Source organism: Ambystoma mexicanum, chromosome 3q (assembly GCF_040938575.1).
Source record: "Ambystoma mexicanum isolate Mex_15411 chromosome 3q, UKY_AmexF1_1, whole genome shotgun sequence".
Lineage (NCBI taxonomy): Eukaryota > Metazoa > Chordata > Amphibia > Caudata > Ambystomatidae > Ambystoma > Ambystoma mexicanum.
This window is the reverse complement of record NC_090926.1, coordinates 465,008,909-465,023,573: the sequence shown is the minus strand read 5'-3', so window position 1 is coordinate 465,023,573 and position 14,665 is coordinate 465,008,909. Positions and strand designations below refer to the sequence as shown.

Sequence of the window (14,665 nt, the reverse complement as noted above, 5' to 3'; positions counted from 1 at the left end):
GTATTCGGCCGAATAGTAAATATGCTATTCGGTACAGCCCTAGTTTAAACTGTACATATCACCACCATCCTCACATTACTATGTCGCGCCCTCACTACCCGAGCCGAAATGTGTTCATTGCCCCCCCCAACCCCCATCCCCTCTCTCCACTTGCCGTCCTCGCCCACATGGTACGTTCCTACCCCACGCCCCCTTCCCTTCACGTGCCCTTGGACCCTCATGCTGCCCCAACGAACTGCCTCCCCGAGGATGCGCGACTACCAATTTGCGGCGCCCACATCAGCCTACTACATTACTTTAATTCCCAACATGGCACCGTAGCAATTGTTTACGCCTTGGACTCGCAAGCAGCCCCCCAAATAAGCACTTATTCCGCCACAGTTGTGCACAGGCACCTTAAATTGCCATAACCTCTTGTATCACTCATAACATCACCATGTTATATCATCGCCTGCCAACCCTGCAACAATTGAGTATAGGCGAGCCATAAATGCCATAACATAACCATCGCAACACTACCGCGCTGTGCCCCTCCTCCCGCCCCGAACTCATGTTTGCCCTGGGATGAGCTGCCATCTCCTTCCCCCTCAAACCTCGCGTTTGCACCAGCTGTGCTGTGCACGCTTACTGTGCAAGTTTCACCGTGCGACTCATACATTCCACTTGTGTATAGGCGCGTTATAAATGCCGTATCATATCATGTCTTGCATTACCTTTCAAGTATTATACCCCCCCACCCACACCGCAGCCTCGATGATTTGGTTATTGGAGATAAGAGGCAAGAGGGTGAGGCGTCACGGTGCTGCCTAGGTTTTGTTGTACCCATGCCCCTGTCCCTGCTGGACTCTGCCGCCCGGGCTTCCCCAAGCGGCCCCTCTGTTGCCCGTTATTGCCGCCCCATGTCCGACTCCCCCGCCATACTCACTGTCCCTATGCACCGGGCACCGCCCTGTGTACCTTCCTTTCTGCCCCCCTCATTGCATTTTTCCCCCGACCAAATCGCCATTACCATCGACCCCCCCTATACGTGGCGCAATACGCAATACCTGCCGGTAAGATAGCTCAGCGGGTTGAGCGCTTGCTGCTGCGATCTGAGCGTGATCTGCAGGTCGCAGGTTTGAATCCCGGCAAGGCCAACTCAGCCTTTCATCCTTTCGAGGTCGATAAATGAGTACCAATTTCGGTTGGGTGATATTGTATGTAAATATGTGCTCTGTAAAGCGCTTTGGATTAAGGCGCTATATAAATAACACTTCATTATCAAAACCTTTTATTTAATATACATCGAAATGTGTATCTCTCCCATGATGGCTAGTGCCTAGTTAACAACTCGCCCATGAGTGCGAAGAATGGATAAGTACTTAGAGCTGCTGAATGCGTAGAGCGGACGGAACAAGTGAAGTATGTAGATGGATTCTATATTGATAGAACGAATGATATTTGTGAATAGAATTGATCACATATATGGATCGAACGGGTGGATGGAAAGGATGAAGTATGAAGATGTTATGGGTGAAATATGTGGACGTAGTGCATAAAACAACTTAGAATACACGGAACGGTACGCGTGAAATATGTTGGATGGAGTGCATAAAACAACTTAGAATACACAAAACGGATCTGAGTAAATAGAGCGGATTTGGGGCGGACAGGAGTGTGAATGGCGGACAGGAGTGCGAATGGCGGACATGAGTGCGTGTGACGGACATGAGTGCGTGTGACGGACAGTGCGTGTGGCGGACATGAGTGCATGCATGAGGCTGACAGGAGTGCAAGTGTGAGGCAGACAGGAGTGCATGCGTGGGGCAGACAGGAGTGCATGCGTGGGGCAGACAGGAGTGCATGCGTGGGGCGGACTGGAGCGCGCTGGGCGGACTGGAGTGCATGAGTGCGTCGAGCGGACCGGAGTGTGTGGAGCAGACTAGGGTGCATGGAGTGGATAGGAGTGCATGGAACTAACTGGAGCGCATAGAATTGCGTGACATATGTAGTATGGTTTGGAATGCAGGGAGCGTTTGAAAGAGCATATAACCCATCATATCACACCACCACGCTTACTCTCTTCTTTACACCATCACTCAACTAGAACGCAGAGATACTAGGACACCATTCGGTATAACTGCTCTCATACCAACATCCGCCGCACACTCCCCATCGTTCTAAGTGAACACTGCTGGTTACACACCCCCAGCCAGGCGTTGTCCTCAGGCCTAACGCAGCCACGTTCGGTCTGGATAAATCCTGCCGGAACTAACACATACTCCTGATATCTCAACCACCACACCTACCGCTAAGAAGCAGCTATTACACGAATACCGCACCAGCTGCACACATACCCAGTGCTCACACGCACCTTTGAATCTCTCTACTCTCTCTACTGATCTGAACTTCGGTTCCCAAGGGCGTTCAACCTACCAGCGCCTCCAGACCATACCAATGGTACATAAGGCGCTATATAAATGCAAAATAACATAACAATAACATGACAAAATTACTTTTCTAGTGGTGCTTAGCCTTGTGAAGGATACTATTTGAACAAAAGTAAAGAAGAACTCTTAATGTAACAACTATACAATTTATCCTCACCGCCTGCCACCAGTGTTAGGCAAAGTTTGTATGCAGTACCCTTTGGGACCACTACACACAACTAGGACTACAGGTGTAAGCAAAACCAACCTTTGGTATAAGTCTGTACTACACAGTTTCGTGGTAGCATTGCTGAGCAGCCAGGCTTATCTTAAGAGGGAATGTGAGCTGTAAGGATGTTACACAGAGGTCTATAATTACAAGTATTCAAATAGACTCTTATAATCAAGGTTTCTTGGTAAAACACTTATTAATTTATTTCACAGTCAGTTATTAAACATTTACTAGAATGAGGCAATCTATATCACACAAAAATATACTTCAGTACTTCACAATATCAGGTTCTGAGGCATTTGAACTACTTTGAAGGAGGAGCAAAATGGCAGTCAGAGCATTTGAAGTAGGAGCAAAAAGGCATAAGGTAATAAAACAAATATTACAGTTACTCTAAAACAGTGAAAATAGTTTGAGTTCACCAGAGGAGCTGATTCAATGCAATAGGTTAGGGCAAACTCAATGGGCTAAAGTCTTGTATAGGATAAAGCAGTTCTGGAAGTTAAACGGAAAAGTCTTTGCCAAAGTTATCAGAAGTAGTTTGTAAAAGAAAGATTCATATGTTGGGTCACAAGCTGACTAGGCCTGCAAGTTGCCAAAGTTTCAACCACTTTCGCAGTGCGAGGTAAGTTCAATCATTCCCTGGTATGAGCCTTCTGTTAATTGCAGAGATATACGCAGATTGTCACGACTGTTAGAAGCCACTAGAAGTGAAACATCAGATGCCCTTGCTAATATCACTATTGAGTTGAAAGCTGTGCGCCTTGTAGCAATGCAGAGCAGAGTAGTACCATATATGATTTTGGCAGAGAAAGGAGGGGTTTGTCAGATTATCGGTAAAAAATGCTGGTCATTCATACCAGACACCTCCCCCTCAGTTTGGCATGCCTGTTACGAACGTCCGTCCTGCTCCCCACCGCAAATGCCCTTCACACACAGCAGTCTGCAACACACCAAAATAACCACACGGGAGACCAGGAGTAGAAAGGTTTGGCATGTATTGAAAGCAGTTACCAAACGCCTGGGTAAACTGCTCTGCCACCTCAGACCAGTTGCATCCTTATGTACAGACAAGGTAGCTACTCCAGTCCTCATCACTCATGTTACAGTGTTCCCTGCGGGCTGCGTCCGGGCCCATGTAAGGCATGTAGGGGCAATCAGAGGACAAGAGATAAGTTGCCAGGTTCTGAGAATAATGTCTTCCTGCACATAGGGCAGTTTAGCCTTGGGGTCTGGTTACAGCTTGTAGCCACGAACAGCGTGTACTTCTCACAGAGATGGTTTCCCACCGCCTGAGGCGTGTACGTCACGCATTCCACAGCCATTGTGACCTTGCTGGAGCCAGCCCAATGCTCTCCTTGCGCAGGACCTCAAGAAAGCAGATAAACACATAGTTAGATCTTGTAATATTCACCCACTTTTCTTTTTCTCTTTCTACAAGCGTTGTCTAATAGTTTGCATATCTACAGTTTCCATTCCTTTTTTCCGCCCTATACATTTTACAAGAGCAATAATACAGTATATACATAGCAATAACACCAAAAGGACCATGATACCTGCTGCAATCTTGTGTCCTAGTTCCCCATAGGCCATGTTAGCCATGCCCACCAATCAATTGCTCCACTGCCATCCATTGCAATCTGTTGGTATACCTTTGCTTGTCTTTTTATTACTGCGATGTCTTTAGTTATAAGGCCATCCTCTTCCAAGTACACACAACAAGAGCTATTAAAAGTTGTGCATACTCAACCTTTGTGGGCCAACAATAAATCAAGAGCCATTCTATTTTGCATAGCCGTTGCACCTATGCTATGTATCCCCTTTTGCATGTGCCCTAGTGCATCTGCGGTAGCATTTGCAAAGATCTCTAATGAGGCGGATATATTCACTATGGCCCTCTCTAGCTCATATATCCCTAGTGATGGTATCAATATTCTGACAAATTGTTGGAATCCTGTGTTATGGATCACCAGTGGGTTATCGCTGCTGTCCCTTTTATTCCTGTGCGTCCCTTGATTTAGTCCCATAATGGTCACGTCTGGTCGTAAATGTCCTACTGTGCAGACACCCTCCCGCCGTCTGGGCAAGGTTTTGTAGGCCCGCCCTCCACAGAGCCAAAACAGCCCTGGGGTGTACAGGTGTATTTGGTAGCTATTCCCGTTAACCAGTATCCCGTTTATAAATTGCCAAACCCACAAAGTAGCTTGTTTCATTCCTAACCACTGGGTCCTAACATCTGCAGTCATCTGGGTGTACTATGCATCCCCTTGCATCCATTATTTCCCCATGTATGTTGTACCTAGTTACATTTATCTCCCCGTGCCCTTCCGCATCATAACAGGTACATATTACCCTCTTGAAAACCGTAGATGTAACTTTCTTTTGTGTCTATCGTGATTGTCATGGCACAGGGCCCATATGTCTCTACCGCATAATCCTGTGGTCGTGCCTCCCCCCAGATTTAATGCAGAAGGGTGCAGAAAGTGATTCTTGGAACGTAAATTAGGTTACCGCCTGTCCAGTTACGTCCTTTCTGGTCCCTGCCCTTACATTCCCCTCCCATGTTTCCATAGTGAATGGCTCTGCCACTAATGGTGTTCCTTGTTGTGCATGCGTAGGGAACTGTAAACATAACCAACAATTGATATGTAGAATGTGTCGGCCACCGCCTTCGTTATGTTGATAAATCCATTCATATGCCATTTCGCAGCGGCAATAGACAGTACTGAGAACATTGGCCATATACACAGGCATATCTGGAACACAAAAACACATACATTTATCCAGATACTTTTGCTGTACTATCTTTTCGTACTTTTTTCCCTTTTTTTACTCCATCCATCCTACTCCTTTCATGCTCTTCACTTCTACATATTCCCTTCCATTCTTCACTCTCTTCAGCTGGCTCAGGTGCCTCATAACCAGACCTTCCCCATCCCATTGGTCAATGCAGTACACTACGTTATTAAGCCTGTCAGTTGCCACATAGGGTCCCTTCCATTTAGGTTGACTTTTCACAGTTCTAACCTCATTTCCTAGCATTACTGTATGATGATATGTAATGTGCATATAAAACGTTGTGATCTTTGTGTGCCTCTGTTGTCAGTGGCAGCAATAACTTCTCAGTGCTAGGCATATTTCTTCCAAACAGTACTTCGTAAGACGAGTACCCGATAGCTGAGTGTTGTCCTGATTGCAGCCTGTGCAGTACAAATGGAAGGAGTAGGTCCCATTGTGATCCTTCTTCATCCATTATCTTAAATAGTTCTTTTTGGAGCTCCAAGTTCAATCTCTCGACCATCCCGGCACTTTCGGGGTGGTATTGTCATGATCTCTGCTTCCAAAAGGTCAGGGTTTTCCCAACTCCCTTGGAAGCAGATCCATAACCCAGGTTCCGAGTGCCAACCAGTCCCAATTGGGACCTTTTGGCACCAGGCTCATAAATATGCCCAGTCCCAGCGCTGGAAGCGCCAGGTTCATAATGCTTGGGTGGACTTACCTGCAGCAGACCATGCTGCTTACTTGCCTGCCAGTTGAGCAGGAGCCACTCCCTAGGTTCAGAACACTGGAACTCTTCTGGAAAGCAGGAACTCTTTTCTTACCTAGGCGTGGCTGTGGAAGGAGACACCTAAGCACTACAGGAGGCTATTTAAACCACACCCGATGGATAAATCTTGCTTTGCGTTATTCTGCATCCTCTGCAGCAGAACGCTCATCGTGTCTTCTGCATCTGATCCTGGGCCTAAGGAAAAAGGCTTACCATCCTGAATCCAGTCTTCAGCAACACCTATAAAGACAAGAAAGAACAGGTTAGCATTACGGTCTTCAGTGACAGCGCTTCACTTACCTGGTCCATCGGCTGTCACCAACGCCTCGCACTGCATTCCGGCATCTGAAAGACAAAAGCTTACCAACTCTTCGCACGCTCCGGAGGCCTTCGGCGCTGCATCCCGCATCTGAAAGACAAAACAAGGTGCGTTTAAAGACATTGGGGAACTTTAATACTCACGTGCCATTACTCCTTTCCACATCTAACCCAGTGGGTATTCCGGCACCCTGCAGCCGCTCCGAACTTGTACCTGCAAAATAAAAAGACAGTTAGAGCGCATCGTGAAGCAGGCAACAAGCGCTTACTTACGTGCTTCCAGGCGCTTCTATTCATCACACGGGCTCCATCTTCAACTCACTTCAGCCCGTCATCCGCCATCGCCGGAACCCTGCAAAACAAGAGACATCATTACTAAAGACTTTTAAAGACATTAGAATTACTCGAAACTTACCGTTCGTGCAGTAAACGACGGACAGCAGTCCTCTGAAGTCAGGAGGCCTGCTCCCCTTATCCAGTGAAGAAACTGGTTACAGCACCCTGCCCCGAGGCAGATGGAGAGCACAGCGTTCACTTACCTAAGGTGAGAGCGTTAACCTTTGGGGTTCTACAGGAGAAGAGAAAGGGAAGAAGAGAGAGACATTCAATAACCCAGTTCATTAATCCCATATTTTCTATCTGCAGACATCTTACCCTTCGAGTCAGACATACAGTGCACAGAGGTCCAGCCCAAAGAGCCAGCCGTGTGTTACACATCACCTTTGAAGATACGGTATACGCCCAGTCAAGACCGGCGCCTCTACGGGAATCAGGTGAGCGTTACAGGTATGGGATGTGAAATCTCTGTTCAATTCATAGTTTTGCACACAATGTTCGTGTTAGCTCAGCCGAAAAATGGCTACCATTGTCTAATGTCATCTTTGCCGGAACGGCAAACCTTGCTATTATGTCCGGCAGTAAGATTTTCACTATCGTTTTTGCCGAGCAATTTCTTGTTGGGAATGCCTCTGGCCATCTGCTGAATGTATCAACGATCACCAATATATATATATCTGTGCCCTTTTTCTGTTTTTGGCAGTGGACCCACATAATCTAGATGTATATCTTGCCATGCTTTTGTGCTGTATTTCTCGTGTTGCAATAGGCCCATCTTCTCCTTTCCTCTCCTGTCTCGCTTCCAGCATGTTACACAGTTGGACCCATGTGTTTGCCAATCTTCCAATATCGTTGGCCACCAGCCCATCACTGTCAGGCGTCAGTATCCATTTTCTCCCCTCTCATGAGTTCAGTAGCCGTGTGCCCATAGCAGGACATCTCTCCTTAATACTGTAGGCAGAATTATTACCCATTGTCCGCATGATTTGTACCACTACGTGTTGTCCTTCCATTGGATGAAATCACACTCTTGTTTTGAGTTTCTGTACTCCATTAGTGTCTTGTCCTCTTTCTGTAATTCAGAAGGAGTCTTTCCCTGCCGCCTTGTTCCTCTGCCTTCCCTCTGTGCAGCGTTATTTTCATTGCCCCTTCTCTTGCGGCCACATACCATTAATTTTCCTATGTTTCTGGTGGGGGTGGTGCTGGCCATTCTTCTTCCTTCAGTACTTCACCTTGTGGGGTTGTTAGACCCTCATCCTCTCTTTCTAGAGGTTCCATGGGGCAAAGGTGTGTGTGAGCATACTTTTATTGCCAATTGTGCTGCTGCGTCTGCCGTGTTGTTTCCTTATGCAAATCTACCTTTTGTTTTGTGAGCTTTTGTTTTGATGACCCATATTCTATGGCGCTGTCCTGATAGTTCATCTATAAATTTCCAATCTTCTTCAAACTTTTTTTTTTTAAACAATTTTTATTTTTTATATAACAAACCACACACCAAACATTACAGCACTTTCGGACGATCAAAGTCCGCATCAAAACATCACTTTATACAATATCATTCTTCCTCTCCCTCCCTCCCCAAAAACTTGAGTCGTCTCCTCCACGCCATCTACCTGGGATCTTTCGGGTTTCTCAGTATTTGTCAACTCACATGTGTCTTCCGTTTCAAGATTGACCTGGTGGGGGTTTGTCATTATAGTCACCAGTTGCCTCCAGGCTATCAGAGGGCCCACTTCCTCCTCTCCTCCCCTAGTGACAGCTTCATACCACACCACGGTTTCGGCTTCTGCCCATTTCAAGAGGTCTGCCCACCATGTCTCCACCCTGGGCCTCTGGGTCGCCTTCCAAACCATAGCTATTCTACGCTTGGCTAGGATATAAGCTTGGTCCTTCATCTTACTGACATGTTTTGAATTACGTGGTCTAGGGAAACACCCGAGCATGCATCCACAGGCAGACCCCACGTCGAGCACCACCCCTCCCCTGGCCATTTTCATCTTTATTTCTTCCCAGAATCTCTGCACCTCAGGGCAAGCCCAGAACATATGCAACAGTCCTGCTTCTACCTCCTCACACTTGGGGCATTTCTGTGTGGTCGCGCCTCCGAACCTGACTATTCTCCCGGGGGTCAGATAAGCTCTGTGGGTGATATATAACTATCTGCTGGAGTCTAGCATTCCGGGATACCTTCTTGTGGTATCTTTGGACTCTATCCCACTGTCCCTCTGTCATGGGTTCCCCCATCTCTTCTTCCCAGTCATGCCTCAATTGTAGCAGCTCCCTCCCTGCTTTTGCACTCAGGAGTTCATATATCCGGGATATTTCGTGCCCTCCCTCCGAGACATCATACATCGATTCTAGGGTGGCATCAGGTTCTTCCGCTAATACCGTCTCAGGCCACCTCTCCCTCACCAGTTTCATGATCCTGGTGTAAGTAATATATTGGCCTTTATGCACCCCTGTCTCCTCATGCAGCCTTTGGAATTCCAGTGCCTCCCCCTCCTGCCATACATCTCCGAGGGTGGCTAGGCCCACTGGTTCCCAATATCTCCGGACCCCCTTGAACAGTTGAGAATCTTCCCCGCATAGCGCCGCCAGTGGGACCTGTTGAGAGTGCGGGTCTGGGTCGCCCACAGTCCTCCATGCTCTGCGCCAGACTTCCCAGCCCAACACCAAAAGACTCCCCATCCCTTATGCAACCACACTGTCTCTCCAAGGAAGTATGGGGCTGTATCACCTCGTAGGAGCCTAGCCTCAGTCGAGTCCTCTGCAGTAAGCCACCTAGCTACATACATCAGCTGTCCTGCTAAATAGTACAGTTCAAAGTTCGGTAGGTTTATGCCCCCCCATCACACACATTTTGTAGTTTCCACAGGGCCACCCTATGTCTGGAGCTGTGCCATATGAAGCCCCTGCACAGGCCATGAAGTCTCACAAAAAAGCATCTAGGGATCAAATACGGGACATTCACAAAAAAAATGCAGGAGTCTGGGCAATACCACCATTTTGAGCAGCGCTGCTCTTCCCATCATGGCAAGGGGTAATCTAGACCAGAACACCATACCGTTTTTGATTCCATCCACTGCTTTTTCCGTATTATGCTTGTGCTCTGCCTCAACACTATGGTAGATGTGTACACCCAGATATCTGAACGTCTCAGCCTGCCAAGGTATCTGCAGAATGGGAAGCTTTTCCAATGGGATGCCCTTATACCTGCCCAGGGGGAACAAGCTGGACTTTCCAGGATTCACCGATATGCCCGAGAGAGTGGCATACCGATCCATCACCTCCAGCACATATTGCAGGTTTTCCTCCGGGTAGCGCAAATAAAGCAGCCTATCATCTGCGTATAGTGATATTAGGTGTATTCCTCCTGTCGTACTGATCCCTACCTCCCCGTATTGGTGCCTCAGGTAAATTGCCAGGGGCTCTAATGCTAGAATATATAACATGGGTGACCAGGGACAACCTTGTCTGGTCCCTCTGCCGAGTTGCCATTTATCTAAAATTACTGTTCCTGTTTTCACTCTCGCTATTGGGGAACTATATAACAGCTGGGCCCACCTAATGTATCCAGGTCCTATCCCGTATCCAGCAACCACGGCCACCGCACTGAATCAAAGGCTTTAACCGCATCCAGGGACACAATAGCTAGCTCGCCCGAGTCTCCATCGGTCTGATCAATGATGTGGTGCAGCCTCCTGTGGTTGTCTGTTATATTTCTACCGGGCACGTAGCATGTTTGGTCTGGATGTATCAACTTGCCTATTACTCTCTTAAGTCTGTTGGCCAAGCGCCTCTGTGAGAATCTTGCTATCCTGGTTGAGCATAGACAAGGGCCTGTAAGACCCACACTCCACTTCCGATTTGCCCGGTTTTAGGAGCGGGATGATCACAGCCTCCCAGAGGGACGCCGGTAATTCCCCTCGCTCATAAGCTGCATTGAACATGGCCAGCAGCGGCTGGAGTAACTCCTGCTTGTATGTTTTGTAAAACTCACTGGGTAGCCCGTCCGATCCGGGCGCTTTACATGGGGGCAAGTGTTGAATCACCGCGTCCAATTCGTCCACAGTGATGGGGGCCTCTAGCTCTGCTCGTTCCAGGTCCTCCAAGTTGGGCAAACCTATGTCATCTATTGTTTCCTGTATTTCTTGGCTCATGTCCTTTCCTATATCCTCATATAGTCGTTTGTAATATTTGAGGAACTCCTTGTTTACCCCTTCCTGTGTGTTACATATTTGGCCTTCCACGTCTCTTACCTCTCTGATCACTGCACATGGGTTCTCATTCTTGTATAGCCATGCCAGTAACCTACCTGGCTTATCCCCCCCAGCGTGAAGCCTCTCTGTATATTTCTTATAATTTAGCTTGCACAATCTATCCAAGAGTCCGCTACAGGTCATCTGTAGATCCCTTATCCTAGCGCTTGCCCCTCGGGTGGTCCCCCCACTCTGTAACAGGTCCTCTAGCTCTCTTTCTGTTTCCTGTAATTCCCTTTCGATACCCCCTTCGAGCCCTTTGGATTTGAATATAGCTACCCGACGCACCACCACCTTAAATGCCTCCCAGACTGTTCCCACGGTGCTTACGCTGCCCATGTTGATTTCGAAGTATTCTTCGATGGCCTCCCTCAGATCCTCACGAAATCCTGCATCCTGTAGAGCCTCAGCTCTAAGCCTCCACGTCGGGATTCGCGCTCTGGGAGGTTGGTGTTGCCAATATATGACCAAAGGTGAATGGTCGGAGAGTACCCGGGCCTTGTATTCCGCACCCACCATCTCTCCCGCTATCTCAGTGGCAACAAGCACATAATCCAGTCTCGTATGAAGGTCATGTGGGGCTGCGTAATGTGAGTACTGCCTGTCCCGGGGGTGCAACCGTCTCCACACATCCTCTAGACCGAAATCTGCTAGCAAAGTCGTTAGCGCCTTTGCCGTCGGTGTTTGTTTAACTGCTTTGTCATCTGACCTATCTATCCTCGGGATCAGGGTACAATTGAAGTCCCCTCCCCATATCGTTGCGGCACCTGCCCAGGGGCTAATTTTATTATATAGGGACCTAAAGTATGCTGCTGCATCGTGGTTGGGGGCATACAAGTTTACGATGTTCACTTCTCTACTTTCCAGGAGACCCACCACCACCACCATTCTACCTTCAGGGTCTGTCGTTGATTTAAGCAACCGGAACGGCACATGCGGTGCCACCCATGTGATGACTCCCCTTGCGTATGCTGAGTATGTAGATCCTATGACATGACCCTTCCATTTACGCCTAACCACCTCCAACTTCTCCCTGGTGAGGTGGGTCTCCTGTAGCAGGACTATGTCAATTCACATCCTCTTCAGGTACATCATCACCTTATTGCGTTTCAGGTAACTATTGAGGCCCCGCACATTCCAGGTCACAACTCTGAGATTATCCGAAGCCATTGGTCTGATTCTCTTCCCTCCCCCACTCCCTCTGATGTCTATTCAGATGGCACATTTCCCGACTCTTAACTTCCCCAACCTCACCCTCTCCCCCGCCCCCCTTTCCCAAACCCTTCCCCACTGCACACAACCCCCCCTCCCTACCCAACCCCAACAAATGCCCAGCTCCATCCCTGGATCTCAGGCCCACCCGCGTTTGGTCCTGTCCCGTAAACCAAGGGCTAGGACCCCGCGGGGCGTCACCGAACTAACAGTGACCTAACTAAGCTCAATGTTATGAGGTTCGGGGGATTTCACCCAGGAGCTCCCTTTTGTCTAATTGGGAGTGTCTGCTACTCGCAAATCTTTCAAGAGTATGTTTACTGCAATACATTTCCCTACAAACTTTATTTAGTACTATAAGCCAGTCCCAATGTTTTGCGCTATGGCACTAGGGATGACCCAGTGCGCGTTACTTATCTTCATCGGCTCCTTCCTGGATACTGGGTTCTTGGGGACGACCCTGCATGTCCAGCCAGCCGATAGCATCCTCCAGTGTCTCGAAAAACAGAGTTTTGTTCTTATAAAACACTTTCAGTTTGGCCGGATAAAGCAACATATATCTGTGGCCAGCTTCTCTCAATCTCCTTTTCACCGACACAAAGTTCATCCTGCTGCGCTGCACATGCAAGGTGTAATCTGGGTACGCTGTGATTTTCGCCGGCCCTCTTTCGATCGTGCCTCCCTTCCGGAAGAATTCGAGAATCTTCTCTCGATCCCGGTAGTTTAGGATCATTGCAATCAGCGGCCGCAGGGGGGATCCAGGGGGTGGTCTCCTTGTTAAAACCCTGTGTGCTCTCTCGACTTCAAACTCCTGGGTCAGTGCGCCGCCAGTGATTTCCTGAAGAAGCATGGTTTCCACATATTCCATCAGGTTCGGCCCTTCCATTCCCTCTGGCAGTCCCACGATACGAATGTTGTTGCATCTAGCGTGTCCTTCTGCTGCCTCGGCCCTGTTCTCTAAATTGCCCACACGCTGTACTAGGGCATGAAGTTCCGATTCGTGGCCGGCACATGCTGAAGCATTTGGGGCCATCTCCTTTTCCAGGGTCCCTGTACGCTCTGCAAGCGTCCTCACATCCTGTCTCAGCAGGGTAACTTCTTCCTGGACCGCTCCAATCTTGAGGTCTAGTCCCACTTTAAGTTTGTTCATTGCTAGGCCCTAGTCTCTCATGCAACTTTCAGGTCCGCAATTGCTTCCAGCACCTCCTGGATCATGCCCGGTGTTTCCGCCACTACCGTGGTAGTGTTGTCCTTGCTTTTGCCCCCTTCCGCTCCTGGGGGTGTTTTGGCGTAGGCGTCTAGTCTGGGCTGCTTGTTCTTGGGTCTGACTGTTTTGGTAGACATTGTGTTGTGCTGTACGGGCGCGAGCCAGTGATTTCACCTCACTCGCGAGTCAGCGCTGCACCAGGCCACTCTCCGTGCTCAAGAGTCGCCTCAGCCGTATTAGGGTGTGTCCTTGTCACCCTGCACTTCCAGAATGGGCTGTGTCCTCCCCCGTATCCGTATGCCTGTGGTATTGCTCAGCCAACCTCCACCGTGGTACTGCCAGTGGTCGGTGGTTAAATACCCACCTTGAGTCTGCTAATATCTTCTTCAGCTCTCTGCTGGCCCCAGGACCCAATGTTTCTGGTCTTGTGTGGGATGCTTTCCTCTGGCCCCTTGGCCTTTGTGAGTGTGTCCAACAGCAGGTCAGCCCCCATCCATCCTCAAGTAACCTTATTCGGGCCTCCGTCTGCCACCATGTTCATGTCTTCTGCGGCTAGTATGCCCCACCAGGGCTTCAACTCGCCTGCGCTCTTTTGGGCCCACTGTGTCTGTCTTAGGCACTATATGCACTCAGTGGTTTAGGCGCACTGCTTATTGATCCTTTCGGCCCGTATCTGGTGCTCTCGCTCTTTCCTGCGCAGGGGCCGTGAAATGCGGGCAGGGGTCCGCGCCCAACGTCTCATATCCGGCAGTCGCTGCCCCCAGCTGCACAAGGGAGACCTCCCCAGGCCCCACCGTACCCAGCTGGGGCCAGGTGTTCATCGCCACTTTGGGCTCTGCAGGGGCCGCCCGCCCGCTCGTGATCACTTCCAACTGCGGTCCCGGGCCGCTGGTGCTCCGGGCAACCGCAGGGGTCGACGCGTTATGTCGCGCGCCCTTCAGATCTCCTGCGGCGCCAGGCACCCGATCTGCCGGGGATCTGTCCCCGCTGCGCAGCACCCACCTGGCTCCTGCGCCGCCAGCGTCCTTTGGTGCCGGCAGCGCCTCGGCTTCCTTGCTCTGCTGGCCCCCTCAGTGCACTGTGGCCGGGGGCGGCACATACGGCCAGGTCCGCCAACCGGGCTCGTTCCTACTCCATCGGCAGGGC

General features: G+C 49.4%; 1 long non-coding RNA gene across 1 annotated transcript in view; it reads right to left on the bottom strand.

Moving 5' to 3' along the window:
* Nucleotides 1-3,621: 3,621 nt before the first annotated feature.
* LOC138582682 (uncharacterized) overlaps nt 3,622-14,665 on the bottom strand; it is a 63,659-nt gene continuing 52,615 nt past the window's right edge. The window contains exon 2 of the long non-coding RNA XR_011305061.1: nt 3,622-4,009. This is a non-coding gene — a long non-coding RNA (uncharacterized lncRNA). The remainder of the gene's footprint in view (nt 4,010-14,665) is intronic.